The sequence below is a fragment of the Ursus maritimus genome, unplaced genomic scaffold (assembly GCF_017311325.1).
Source record: "Ursus maritimus isolate PB19 unplaced genomic scaffold, ASM1731132v1 scaffold_22, whole genome shotgun sequence".
In the NCBI taxonomy this organism is placed as follows: Eukaryota; Metazoa; Chordata; class Mammalia; order Carnivora; family Ursidae; genus Ursus; species Ursus maritimus.
The window spans coordinates 17,850,799-17,864,886 of NW_024424675.1; the positions used below are offsets into that span (position 1 = coordinate 17,850,799).

Here is a 14,088-nt window from a genome sequence, read left to right on the forward strand (position 1 = left end):
TCTGCTCCAAGCACTTTCTCAGAGTTAGAAGAAAAGACTTTGAAATGACTGTCATTTTGCTTTCTTCTATCATCAAAGATCTAATATAAATGATATTGGCCCCATATTACCCTGAGGAGACAACCCAGAGTGAGGGGGTTATGGTTTAGATCAGGGGTTGGCAGAGTATGACCCACGGCCTATTGTTGTACCAGCTAAGAATGATTTTTAGATGCACGTTTGTGACCGATTTGATGATAGGAGACACTGGCTTCGAGCTCAAATTAAGCAAAATCTTACTCCCTGTTGTCCACCCCCCCCCCAAATTCTGGTCTTCTCATTAGCAGACTTGTACTGCAAAAAGCTTATACTCAATTGCTATTGTTGTATTTTGAATTTGATCAATAAAAAATTTGTGGAAATTTATTTTCTCTCCTTTTATACCCACCCATTTAATATCCTCGATTTTGCCTCTTGGCCCACAAAGCCTAAAACATTCACTATTAGGCCTTTGTGGAAAGTTTGCCAATTTCGGTTCTACACTCCAGAGAGATATCGGAAATAAATATTGTAAAGAAAAGCACTGTATAAAGATGGAATAGCCCCAAGCTACAATTACCTCTCAAAAATAACACAGCCTGGAAATGACAGAAATTTCAATCAAATTATCCAGGTCACAAAACGTTCTGCTGATTTAGTTTAGAGAAGTTAAGGGGAAAGAAAAAACCCTGTTTGTATCTTCTATAACAGGAGAGGAAAATGAATAGGAAATAGGAAAATGAAACGAATAGGAAATTATTCATGTATTTTTTGAATTGATGATGATAAAAATAACTATATAAAAATAAGGACATGGATACATACTATGTAAAATACACTTATGTATTCCAGCCCTGAATAAGCACTTTATATAAAAGATCTCATTTAATCCTCACAAGAACCCTGCAAGGTTGAAGTCAAGGTCATCCGCTGATACCAAGCAGCAAAAAGTGGTACTTTGTCCAGAAAAAAAGAAGCAGCTGGGGACTAGCTGACAAAGGGCCTTGAATGCTGGGCTGGGAAATAGCCTATTTTCTGTTTCTTTTTACCGGGTTACTATGTAGACCCGGAGGCCCTCAAGAATTTCCAGAAGGGGGGAAGTGGTCAATTCTATGTTTGGGGATGATAACATGGATGGCTTTGGGAGATAACTCTTGAGGCCAAGAGGCCAGAGAGAAACTTTTTCAACAGTCCAAGGAAGAGCCAGTGAGGGTTTGGGATGGTACATGCAGAGAAGAGAATTCCAGATATACTTCCTTGTTCCGATTGGCCATAGGTGGACGGAATGGACATGGGGGCTGAGGGACAGGCAGTCAAAGTCAACCTCAAAGTTTCTGGCGGCAAAACGGGAGAACCCAGATAAGAAACAAGTTTGTAGTAGGAGAAGAAGGAGTACCGAGATGCCATATTTTAAATTCCTGGGTAGTATCTAGGGAGGTTGTCTAGGGCAATTGGAAATGTGTGTCCAGAAGTTCAGAAAGACATCTGGTTGAGAGATAGAAAGAGAGAGAGAGAGATTGGGAACCATGAGGAAATGGCCGTCTTTCAGAGGGGGTTCAAGAAGGAAAGAGCAAGGGAAAAGATGGGAAAGGAAGGAAATGCTAGTCAAAACTAATCTTTTTAGGGGTGAGCATGGAGCAACTCTTACATCACTGAGAAGGAAGTGGGGGGGTATAGGACATGCAAGACCCAGTGGTATTATCCCTAAAAGAGTTTCAAGAAGGAGGGAGAAGTCAATGGAAGGTTACAGAGCCATCTCCGTAGAAAAGTAGGGCTCTAAACGGGCAATTGAATTTGGCCATTAGAAGGTCACTGGTGACGTCTGAGAAAGCAGGGAGAGACTGCGTCAGCCTGAGGAGTGATGGGGAGGAGGGGGAAGGAGAGAGGCTGGGACAGTGGAAGTTTTTTTAGGATAGAGAAAATCTGTGAGGCAGAAAGAGACACTGAAGATGCCCTGAAGACTCCTTTTTCTATCCCAGATCTCACATCCTGGCTGAGCAAGACACAGAGTACCCCCACCACCCGTGCGCCCCAAAGTAGAGGTTGGCTGGAAAACACTATCACTGTCGGCGATGTTACATGGAGAGGGGACGTGAATTTTTCTTTAGGCGTTGGTCACAGAGTCTAACTCTCTTATTTCCTCCCTCTTCAGTAAGGATCAGAACACCTGAACTTCCAATGTATAAAAAAGGTTTTTTGTTTTGTTTTGTGTTTTTTAAAAGATTTTATTTATTTATTGGACAGAGAGAGACACAGCGAGAGAGGGAACACCAGCGGGGGGTTTGGGAGGGTGGGAGAGGGAGAAGCAGGCTTCCCACTGAACAGGGAGCCTGATGTGGGGCTTGATCCCAGGACCCTGAGATCATGACCTGAGCCGAGGGCAGACGCTTAACGACTGAGCCACCCAGGCGCCTCTAAAAAATGTATTTTAATTCAAGTACAGTTGACACACAATAGAACGTGTACTGAATTTTCCAAGCCAACTCTTGTATTTTAAACATATGAGTTATTAGAGAGATATTATTGATTCTTACAATATGATGACATATTATTGATTCTTACAAACACAGACTACACTTTGTATTTGATGACGTTCCCAGTGGCTAGTCATACCCCTCCCCCCTCATTGATATGTATGATACCTATAACACGGAGTTCCCCAAACTCTGTAAAGCAGGCTGAAGATTCCGATGATGAAATGTGCTCCTCCCCATGTCAGGTCAAACTCAGTCCACAATTCTTCAGCTCTCTCTCGAGTTGCTTGGGGGAACTAGTCAGTTATTATTCGGTGGAAACAGCAGCCACCACCGTGGCTTCAAGATGGAAGGTGCTATGAGAGCGCTCATTATTAGTGTTTTTTGTTTGTTTCTGGCCATGTACTCAGATAGTCTTCAGCAGCGGCTCGCGGAGTGTGAGCGTCAGACAGCAGCAGCAGCATCACCTGGGAAGCTGCCAGAAGTGCAAGTTCCTCTCGCTCCGGACCTCGGGCCTCAGCAGCCCGGGGGGTGGGGCCCAACCACGTGCGTCTCCCCCGAGCGCTCAAGCTGTGGTTGCGATGCGCTCAATTTTACCCGTAGCCCTTCCGCTCAGCGGCCCCAACCCAGTGGCATCACCCCAGGGGCTTTTTAGAAATGCAAAATCTCGGGCTGCACCCCAGACCCGCCGAATCACAACCTGCAGCTAAACACGAGCCCCAGGGCAGTGGAGCCTGAGAAACCTCGGGCTGTGTTACCGTGTCTGCATGATGTAATGAGGACCTCTCCTCCAGTAAGTTAAAAAACCTGCCGGCCTAACCCGAGAAACGGCGAAATTGCCTTAAAACCTCCAGCCCCCTAGCCCAATGTACCGCGCCAACTGCACGATTATCTTCCTGCAGCGATGACAGGGCTCCGTGTCAGGCAGGGTAAAAGGGGGGAGCCAGGAGGGGGAGACTCCGGGCGGGCGCTCGGCTCCAGGTGGGCCCCAGGAGCAGGTGTGGCGGGAAGGCGCGAGAAGGGGGGCGATTTCCACGCCGGGGAGGGAGCTGAAAGGGACGTGGGAGGGGGGGTGCGCTCAGGGAACGCCGCGGGGGGCGGCAGGGGTGGGGGCCGACTGCCCCGCCCGGGGCCCCGCGGGAGAGGGGGGCAGCCCCTCCCCTGGGGGGAGGCCGGTGGGCGGGGGGTCGGGGGCGGAGAGGGAGGTGGGTCCCGGGCCGGCGCGGGGGCGGGCGGCTCCGCAGCTCCCCGCCCCCGGCCCGCCCCTCCGCGGCGCCATTTTGCAGGCGGCTGTCGCGGGGACCGGAGGCGGCGGCGGCGGCGGGCACTGCGGCGCCGAGGCGCGGCGGCAGGACGGGAGCCCAGCGAGCTGCAGCCAGGTGAGAGCCGGCCCGCCGCGCCCCCCGCCCGGCCCGCGAGCCGCACCTGCAGGGCCGGGCCGCGAGGTGCCCGCCGCGCCCACGAGGCCGGCCTGGCACGGCCCCCGCGCGCTGTCACCGGCCCCGCGGCGCGGCCTGCGCCCCCCCAGCCCCGGCCGGTCCCCCGGGTCCCCGCACCCGCGGGCCAAGCTGGCCGCGGGGCCCGGGGATGCCCGGCGACCCCCCAGTCTCCGCCGCCCCACCGGGCCCGGTCGGGCCCCTGGGCGCTCACCCTGCCCGCCCCGGGAGCCGCAGCGCGCTCGGGCCCTCAGGCCGCGCCGCGGGGAGGCAAGTGGGTCCCCCGGGACCGGGCTGGCCGCCGTCGCAGCCTCCTCCCGGGCCCTCGGCCCGCGCGTCCTGGGGTCGCTCTCCCCTTGTCCCTCCTCGGGAGGTGCGCGCGGGCATCCCCGTGCCCCCGGAATTCAGGGCTATCAGGAGGGCGGCGGGGTGGGGGGGGGTGCCTCGTACATTTTTTGCTTTCTTCTCTCCTACAAAGGCTGCGCCAAGTAATTTTAGAAGCCGCTGCTCGGACCCCAGGGCCTTTCTCTCCGGCCTGTTCCCCCGGCGGTCACGAATTCCCCTTGTTGCTACCTTGCTGGAAGGAGAAATTGACATTTTCGAGTGTGACTACTTTAAGGGCTCAGAATTTTCTCCTTCCTTTGACTCTGGGTATACCCTTGAGTGGGTAGCTGACAGGAACTCGGCCTACAGGCAGGGGGTTTTAAGCGTGACTGATGAGAAATTCTTGATTGTCAGGGCAAAGGGTAAATGAGGGCAATTGCAGGTGGAAGAAAGTCACCCATAAGGGATTTCTGGGTCTGGGGCGTCAGCAGAGGCTGTTACTTTTATTCTTGCAATGCTGGAAGATGGGAGGGGGAAGATGCTGTCCCTGCTGACGTTTGGGTGTGCTGAGAAGGCTGGTGATGTGCGAGGACATGGGACCGGGAGTCCCGAGGCAGTCTGGTTTGAGCTGTCATTAATTGGCCATGTGACTTCTCCCGGCCAGTTTCTTCCTCTCTAAAGCCAGAGACAAGAATCAGGGGTAGCTGAAGCTTTTTTATTTTTATGTTTTTGCATTTGAATGCCTTTGGGCTGGGGCCTCACCGTTTCCAGTTGTCTACACCTGCCTTTTTACCTTCGCAGATGACTTTGCTTGGATAGCCCCAAAGGTGTTGGAATCTGGTGAGATTTATAAAGGGCCTTTCAGCTCAGAGATTCGGAATTCTGTACTGGGTTATGGTTGACTCTGGCAGGATCACTTGTGAACCTGTCCCTAGTGGTCTCTTTTCACTTATCCAGAATTTAATAGCGTTTGGGCAGCAGCCTTTTAAATGGCTGGCAGTGGGTGTGCGGTGTAAGCCCTCATGGCACACCTGTTAGTTGAAAGGAGGTGAGCAGGTGTGTCCAGCCAAGCTACCTGTTTCACCTGACAGCCTGAGACAGCCTGTGCGTGAGCTATCTGCTTTCTAGACCATTTCCTTTGTCAAAATGGCTACCGGCTTCTTTCTTTGAATTCCAGGGCATTTCTGTTGGTTTTTTTTGGTCTGAGTGGGGAGTGATTTTTTTTTTCTTTTTTTAAGGAAAGAGGTATTTCAGGAACTTTACGTATTGACAGTTTGTTTTTTTCTTTTTTCACATGGTTGCATGGCAGTTGTATTTTCTGACTGTGGCAAAGTTAATTAAGCTGAGTTTTAATGTCTGTTAGGATGTTTCAAAAATGCTTATGAAAGTACTTGGCTAGAATACTGTAGAGGGTTTTGCTAGGTTTCATGCCAGCCACACTGCCTGTCGCGTCTGTGTAGCAAAGGCTAGAGGTCTTAGGAGTGCAGGAGTTCGGTGTCACAGGAGCAAGCTTCTGTTAGTCTACTTGCCAATTTGGTGCCAGGTGCTGTTGAACAAATAATTGTTGACTAACACTCAGTCTTTTGCCCTCAAGGAGCCTAAAGTCTGGGATATTAGAAATCCTGAGTTGGGGCTATTGCCATCCTGTTCAGTGTCTCTAAAGACAAAGCTGGGATCCTTTTGGGGACTCCTTTCTGGCACCAAATGCGAATTTTCGCATTTTGCTTAAGGGAATTAAAAGGCAGCAGTCATAATTTGCAATTACATAGTGCTTTGTACTTGTAAATGAAAGCTTTTTAAAAACTTATTTTTATTTAATCCTCTTAGGCTTTTTTTTTTTAATTTAAACATTTTACAGTCCTTCCCTGACCTGTTTCCAGGCCTTGCCTATAAAACTCCCAACACACTAGTCCGTTCCCGACGCCGGATAACCTCATTAATTCATTTTTGCTCCCTGCTGTTCTTCCAGTTATTCTCTCCTCAGAGGGCCGCCTGTCTGGGCTTTTATTCTTTTGCTAGGGAACATTCCTGCTCCAGGTTAAGCTGTGCATTACTGACACAGGATTTAAAGGAGCCCTGTGTGTGCTTTATGGCACTGTCTTCCTTTTCTCCCCAGCTTTCTATTTCTCGCCTGTTATTTTGTCACAGGTTCTAGATTGTTGACTCTCAAATAATTGAGGTTTGCTTGTGGCTTATACTTTTCCTTGGACTTTCACATATTTAGTACATTCATTGAGAACCCACTGTGTGCTAGGCAATGTTTTTGGTGCTCTGGTTGCTGCTTGGAGATTCTCTGCCCACATGGAGCTCACACTCTGGTGAGGAGGCAAAGAGATTTCATGCCCTGAAGAAGAATCTGGCAGGATTGAGGGTATTAAGTGTTGGGCGTGGGAGTTGAAATTTTAGGAAGGATAGACAGGGAAGGCCTGAGTCACCTTTGAGTGAAGATGTGAAGGAAATGAGTCATGTGGATATCTGAAGGCAGAACATTCCCAGTGGAGGATGCAGCAGATGCAAAGGCCCTGAGGCAGGAGGAGAGCGTTTGGTTTTGAGGTCAAAGAGACAATGGGAGTTGAATCCTGTAAGGCCATGTGACAGTAAGGCCTATGGATTTTACTTTGAGGGGAATGGGAGCCGGTGGAGGGTTTTGAGGGACTGACCTAGCTTTTAACAGGACACGCTGGTTATTGCTGTTTGAGAGTCAACTAGAAGCAGGGAGGGCGGGGCAGCAGGGTGAGCCCCTGGGTGAGGGCTGAGGGTGGTGGTCAGACCAGGGTGATGGAAGGTAGCTGGGGAGGTGGTGAGAAGTGATGGGAGTCTGGGTGGGGCTGAGGAGATTGCTGATAGACCAGATATGTGAGGTGGGGGTGGTGGTGTACAAAAGAGTTGAGGGTAATGTCCAAATTTCTGTCCTGAGCTCCGAGAATGAAAGGAACCCAAGGTGTCTGAGATGGCTGAGGAGCAGGTATAGGGCATGTCGTCATGTCAACCTGACAAACCCAAATGCAGTCATAAAGGGAGGGAGTGGGTGTTTGTGGGGAGCTCCGCCTCCAGGGAAGTGTAAATCTTTTTGAGAACTTCTCGTTGTCCGTAGTCTTAATTCTCTCCTCTGACCGCAGGTGTAGGTGGCTTCTAAGGCCCTCTGAAAATGTACTCCATGAAGGAGAGTTCCAGCTACTCGTTGATTCAATAACCATTTCTCACACTGCTTCAGTGGGGTTGCATGTTATGCAGGCCTAGAATCTAAAGATAGCACAAAAAGCAAAGAGCGGGATTCATCAAAAATGACCTTTGGAAATTCCTCTATCCCAGGAAGTGTGGCAGGCATGGTCTGCGTACACGCTCCATACAGAAACATCTGAGGATTCAAGTGTATGTAATGAACGCGGGAGAGAACAATGGATAATTTCACAGAGGATCGTACTTAGGACTTGAGTCAAGTGTCCTCACTGCTGTGCACTGTTCAGTAGCTTCAGGTTGCAGCCAACCCTTTCTGTTGGCCACCGTTTTGACTCCGTTTTTTTCTTATTCATTGTTTCTCTGCAGCCTCAGTGAGTCCTTCAGTGAGGGGTCAGAGTTGCCGTGGGCTGTTGCTTGCTTGGCTGCCCCGCACCGTGGCTCTCTCTGGTCAGCGGTCAGGGAAGCCTTCTTCATTCACAGTTCTTGCCACAGGTTCTGCCCAAAGCTGCTTGCTCGTGTCCGTTGCCCTGGGGGTCTTTGAGTGCCTGGTGGAGGCTCACCCATCTAGGTGGCTCCCTCCCTCCCAGTTCACCCTCAACATGAGTCTTACAGAGCTGAATCCCCCATCTTCCAAGCTGAATGTGAGCGCAGTTTAATAAAATGCACTTCTCCTCTAGGAGCCTCTCCAGGCAGTAGAGCGGACCCAAGGAAGACTGGACAGTGGACTGCCTGAGCTGGGGCCCGGGCACATCGGCTCTGTGCTGAGCACTTGAGGTCAATAGTGTTAGTCCCAGCAACTGGCAGGTAGAGCTGTTCTGGGCCGCATTTTACCAGTGAAGAAATTGGAGTTTGGTTAACTTACCTGAGTTAACTCTTGGGTCTTGATTTCTACTCTTAAGCTCCAGTAATCCAGGACCCTCAGTGATAGAATACCCTTGCCAGGTCTTGTCTGAAGCTCTGGGTTTGTAAGTTCCTGTTGGCATAGAAGAGGCTAGAGAAGCTAGTGTTGGGTGCCAGGTGCTCTGCCTAGGACCTCCTGTGGTCACTAATGGCCTTTGATCATGGCCGCCCTAGAAAATGGGTATTAATTACTCTGGTTCTCACTTTATAGCTGAGGTCTGGATCCTTCTTGCTAAGTCCCCCCCCCCCCCCGCCTTTCTCTTATCTGGCCTGTTTTTCATTCCTTTGCACCACCTTTATTTATTTTTTAAGATTTTATTTTTTTAAGTAACTTCTACACCCAATGTCCAACATAGTGCTCGAACCCACAACCCCGACTGAGATCGAGAGTCGCACGCTCCGCTGACTGAGCCAGCCAGGCGCCCCGGGTCCTTTGTTCTTCAGTTAGTTCCCCCTGGCATTTCCTGTAGGAATCTTCCATAATCCCCCCCGCCATCCCAACCCCGACACATAGACCTTTTTTTTAATGTGGTCTCCCTTTGAGGTGGCATCCCTTTGCCACCAGCTTCATTTAATTAAACTTGCATTAGCGTTTTCATTCTGGACCATCCCTTCATCAAGGAGGCCGTGGTGTTAGGACTCTGTGGTTGGTCTTCTCCACCCGTCTTCTGATGGAGAGCACTGCTGGAAACGCTGTTCCTCATGTATGGCTACTGTAGTTGGAATTTCAGCCCTCAAATCCGTTTGGTTTTCTCGTCCCCTCCGCAGTGCTGGCTGAAATCCTTTGCTGTCTCCAAAGGCAAATCCACTGGCTTGGGGTTCCGATGTCTTCCTTGTCTGACGTGGTAGAACTCAAACTGGAGAGTTTCTCATTCAGAAGGTCTGGGGTGGGGGCCGATAATTTGCATTTCGGATGCTGCCCCTGAGAGAACCACTGGCACCCATTCTGGTAAATCAAGTTTTACTGCAACACAGCCATGTGCATTCAAGACACCATATGACCTGCAGGCCTGAAATACTTGCTCTCTGGCCCTTTATAAAAAGAGTTTGGGGGCGCCTGGGTGGCACAGCGGTTAAGCATCTGCCTTTGGCTCAGGGCATGATCCCGGCGTTATGGGATCGAGCCCCACATCAGGCTCCTCTGCTGGGAGCCCGCTCTTCCTCTCCCACTCCCCCTGCTTGTGTTCCCTCTCTCGCTGGCTGTCTCTATCTCTGTCAAATAAATAAATAAAATCTTTAAAAAAAAAAAAAAAGTTTGGGGGCACCTGGGTGGCACAGCAGTTAAGCATCTGCCTTCGGCTCAGGACGTGATCCCGGCGTTTTGGGATCAAGCCCCACATCAGGCTCCTCCGCTATGAGCCTGCTTCTTCCTCTCCCACTCCCCCTGCTTGTGTTCCCTCTCTCACTGGCTGTCTCTATCTCTGTTGAATAAATAAATAAAATCTTTAAAAAAAAAAAAGTTTGATTACCTCTGCTTCAGAGTGGTATGGATGACATCAGTGCTGGACACTTTCTATTGAATTCATATTGTATCATCGAGAACTCTTTATATATTAAGACACCGATTCACAAATGATTCCACAGAAGTATGGTATGGGGAATATATGCATATTTTGAAGTGTTAGGGAGTATAACAAGGATGGCACTTCTTTTAAGTCTTCTGTTTTATCTAAAAATAACATGACTTTTTTATTCTACTCCAGAAACATCAGTGCTTGGTTTAATATGAAACATTTTTCCTCCTTAATCTTTGAGTAAAGTTGATGCTACTGGATGTGTTATTTTAATCCTACTTTCACTCAGTTTGAGAAATAAGCCATTAAGATTTGCATTTTTTGTCATAAGTTGCAAATATTTGTCTATGCTTTGAATGCAGATCTGTCAGTCTTTTTCCTTCCCGTGCCTTCTCTACCCCAAGATTTTATTAATATTCCTTTATATGTTTGTTCTTTTAAAAAACATTTGGCTGTTATTTAATACTTGTATTGGAGTGTGGCATGGAGTAAGGATTTTTTTTTCCTCTACATTTTTTCCAGCACCATTTATTCATTAATTCATCCTTGTCTTATTAAATTAAAATGACACCTTAATCATGTGCTGAATCCTCAGATCTGTTGTGGAACTTGCTATTTTATTCCATTTATCTGGCTACTCCTTTGCCATGACCTTGCTATTTTCATCATTGTAATCACTCTATAGTAGGCTTTACTGTCTGGTGATGCCTATGCTCTTTTCTTTCTTTTTTTTTAATCCTGGATTTTTCAGTTTAGGGTTTCAAAATAACTTAATGGGAAATTTTATTAAATGTATATAAATTTGGGGAGACTTTTTATCTTTATAATATTGAATTGTTCTGTCCATGAACATAAATCTTTGGGTTTATGTAGATCTTTTATAGCTTTCATTTTTCTAGATTGTTTTTGCTAATAAATGTCTGCAGATTACTTGTTTATTGCTCCTTATTTAAAAATGGTTACTTAGAATGGGGTGATTTCCCCTTGCTCCTCCCTTCCTCCCACTGATAAAGAGCAAGAATAGAGAAAGTACCTGATTGCAGTCTACGTATCTTACAACCAACCACCTGTATTACTCAGGGCCATTAGCTAAAATCTGTATCCTAACAAAATAAAAAGTTACTTTTTTTTTTAAGATTTATTTATTTAGAGAACTTACAAGGGGGAGGGGCAGAGGGAGAGGGAGAGAGAGAATCTCAAGCAGACTCCCTGCTGAGTAGGGAGCCCTACATGGGGCTCGATCCCAGGACCCGAAGATCATGAGCTGAGCCAAAGTCAGATGCTTAACCTACTGAGCCACCCAGGAGCCCCCATTTGGTTTTTTTTCTTATACTTTTCTCTTTTCCTTTTTCCCTTTGCTTCCTTCCTTCCTTCCTTCCTTTTTTTCTTGAAGTAGGCTCTGCGCCCACCACAGGGCTTGAACTCACTACCCTGATATCAAGAGTTGCACGCTCTCCTCACTGAGCCAGTCAGGCGCCCCATACGTTTCTTTTTCTGAATAAATTATAGAGTATTTATAAAACAGGTTTTAATGTAACAGTCCTTTTAGTCAGTTTTTACTGGAATGCATTATTGTATATAATCTTTGTTGATATTGAAGAAGTGTCCTCTTCTCAAGGTCTTTTTCAGTAAATTGTAGTACTATATATACATAATGTTTTTGAAGGAACAAAGTTCGTCACCTTGACATTGACCCCGGAATTTTGTGTACCACAAAAATCCTTGGCAGAATCTGTCCCTGTTATTGTGGTAATTCTCCAAGGAAGTTCAGTTCCCCTGCTGATTTGAGGATGACCTCAAATATCTTGCCAGGAGGAATTACAGGAGTTCTATCTTATCTTCAGGTTCATCCCAAGGGCTTCTATTTTCTGACCATGCTGTCGTATTGTGCAGCTGCTGGCATCTTTTGTGGCCGGGATTCTGACCCACCGTCTTTGAAAATGTGCTCTCCCTCAGAGAAGTTTTTGTGGCTTCTTGTTTCCCTTCCTTTCTCTTTCGTCCCTGTGAAGAGCAATCTCGATTTGCCTCTTCTGTTGAAACTCTGCTTTCTGCACCTGCTTCCTGACACCTGGTGTGAGTTCAGGCCCTGCACATCCAGGCTGCCCAACCTGCAGCCCCCTCCCCCGCAGTTTCAAGTGATGGGTTTGCACGCTCGCCTCTTGAGCTCCCTGTGGGGTCCGCCGTGGGCTCCCCGACCAGGGCCCCAGATGCTGCTCTGAACCCCTTGGAATCCCTGGCGGGGGTGGACGGGGTAGGGAATCTTCTATTATGACTTGGGCAGTAGAAACAGACGGGGTCCAGCTCACTTTTCTTAGCGTCTAGTTCAGTGCGTAGGGCAATGCTCCAGAGCGGCTTCGGCATTTTTTTTTTTTTTTCAATTTCTGTTTTCAACTCTTAAGATCTCATACTTATTTTGTTGTTGTTGTTGTTGTTTTGAATAGGTGTCAGTCAACTCCTAAAATGCATTTTCCAGACTTTGTTTTGACTGACTCACTTTCACTGCTAAGTATATATATACATCAGGTTTGCTTGGGGGCATCTCAAACGAGTTTCACAAAAAACATACATAACTTTGTATGCTGTGTATTCTGAAATATTCTACTCCTATTTTGTGAAAAAATTAGTTGTGATGCCCTGAATTGATTTTGTGATTTGGTCACGAAATCCATACACGACTCCGCCTGTGAGTTGGAAAGGTTATTTATCCATACTGTCCTGTGGTAGAGGAACTGCGTGACGTTCTGAGGACATGATGGGAAGGAGCTCTTGACACAGAATGAACTGCAAAAAAAACCAAAAAAACAAAAAACAAAAGCTTTATTGAGTTGTTATTCCATAAAACCTGCCTTTTTAAAGGGTATGCTTCAGTTGTTTTAGTATATTCACTGAGTTGTAGCCACCACCACTATCTCATTTTCAAACCATTTTTATCAGCCCCCAAAGAAAACCCCGTACCTATTAGTGGTCTGTCCCCATTTTTCCCCTCAGCCTCTGGCAGCCACTAACCTACATTGTTTCTGTGGATTTGCTTTATCTAGATTTTTCATATAAATGGAATTCTACCATATGTGCTCTTTCGTGATGGGCTTTTAGCATGTTTTCATGAGTTATCCATGCTGTGGCATGTGTCAGTGCTGCATTATTAGTTGACGGACACTTGGGGTGTTTCTGCATCGTAGCTGCTATGAATAATGCTTCTGTGCATGTTCCCATACGTGTGTTTGTGTGATCACACTTCTGTTCTTCGGGTAAATATCAAAGTGTGATATATGATAATTCTATGTTTAGCATTTTCAGGAACTGCCAGACTTTTCCAAGGTAGGTGGGTCGGCAATATGACAGTTGCAATTTCTCCACATCTTCACCGACACTTGTTATTGCCTGTCTGTTCGGTTATGGCCATTCTAGTGGGTATGAAGTGTTATCTCATTGTGGATTTCATTGGCATTTCCCTAATGACTAAGAGGGGGAGCCTCTTTTCATGTGCTTATTGGCCCTTTATATAATGTCTTTGGAGAAATGTCTGTTCAAATCCTTTGCCCATCTTTTAAATTGGGTCATTGTCTTTTTATTGCTAATGTTTTATTTACCAGTCTCTTATCTGATATAAAGTTTATAAATTTTCCCCATTTTATGGGTTACCTTTTACTTTCTGATGTCCTTTTGAAGCAAAAGTTTTATTTTAGAGCGCAAGCAAGGTGAGGGGCAGAGGGAGAGGGTAAGAATCTCAAGCGGACTCTCCACTGAGCACAGAGCCTGCCTTGGGGCTCAGATCTCATCACCCTGAGATCATGACCAGAGCCGAAATCAAGAGCCGAATGCTTAACTGACCGAGCCACCCAGCCGCCCAAAACACAAGTTTGTAATTCTGGTGAAGTCTCAGTTACCTATTTTGTTGTTGTTGTTGCTTGTGCTTTTGGTGTCATATCTAAGAAACCATTGCCTAACCCAGAGTCGCAAAGATTTACCTTTTCCTATATTTTATGTTTTATTTTTTAATTTATTTAAATAGTCTGTACCTGACTTGGGGCTCAAAATCATGAACCCGAGATCAAGAGCTGCATACCCTTCCAACTGACCCAGTCATGCGCCCCTAAGAGTTTTACAAAAGTTTTATCTTTCAGATTTTGGTCAATTGGTTTTGAGTTAATTTTTGTATATGGCGTGAGATAGGGGTCTGACTTCATTCCTTTATGTGTGATTTCCAGTTCTCTCAGCACCATTTGTTGAAGACTATTTTTT

General features: G+C 47.1%; 1 protein-coding gene across 3 annotated transcripts in view; it reads left to right on the forward strand.

Moving 5' to 3' along the window:
* The first annotated feature begins 3,769 nt into the window (after nt 1-3,769).
* Nucleotides 3,770-14,088, forward strand: part of SLC23A2 (solute carrier family 23 member 2) — a 130,750-nt gene continuing 120,431 nt past the window's right edge. The window contains exon 1 of one of the 3 annotated variants that reach the window (XM_040638001.1): nt 3,770-3,871. The gene's annotated coding sequence lies outside the window, so the exon portion shown is untranslated. The remainder of the gene's footprint in view (nt 3,872-14,088) is intronic. The other 2 variants (XM_040638003.1, XM_040638002.1) reach the window with 2 other exon arrangements.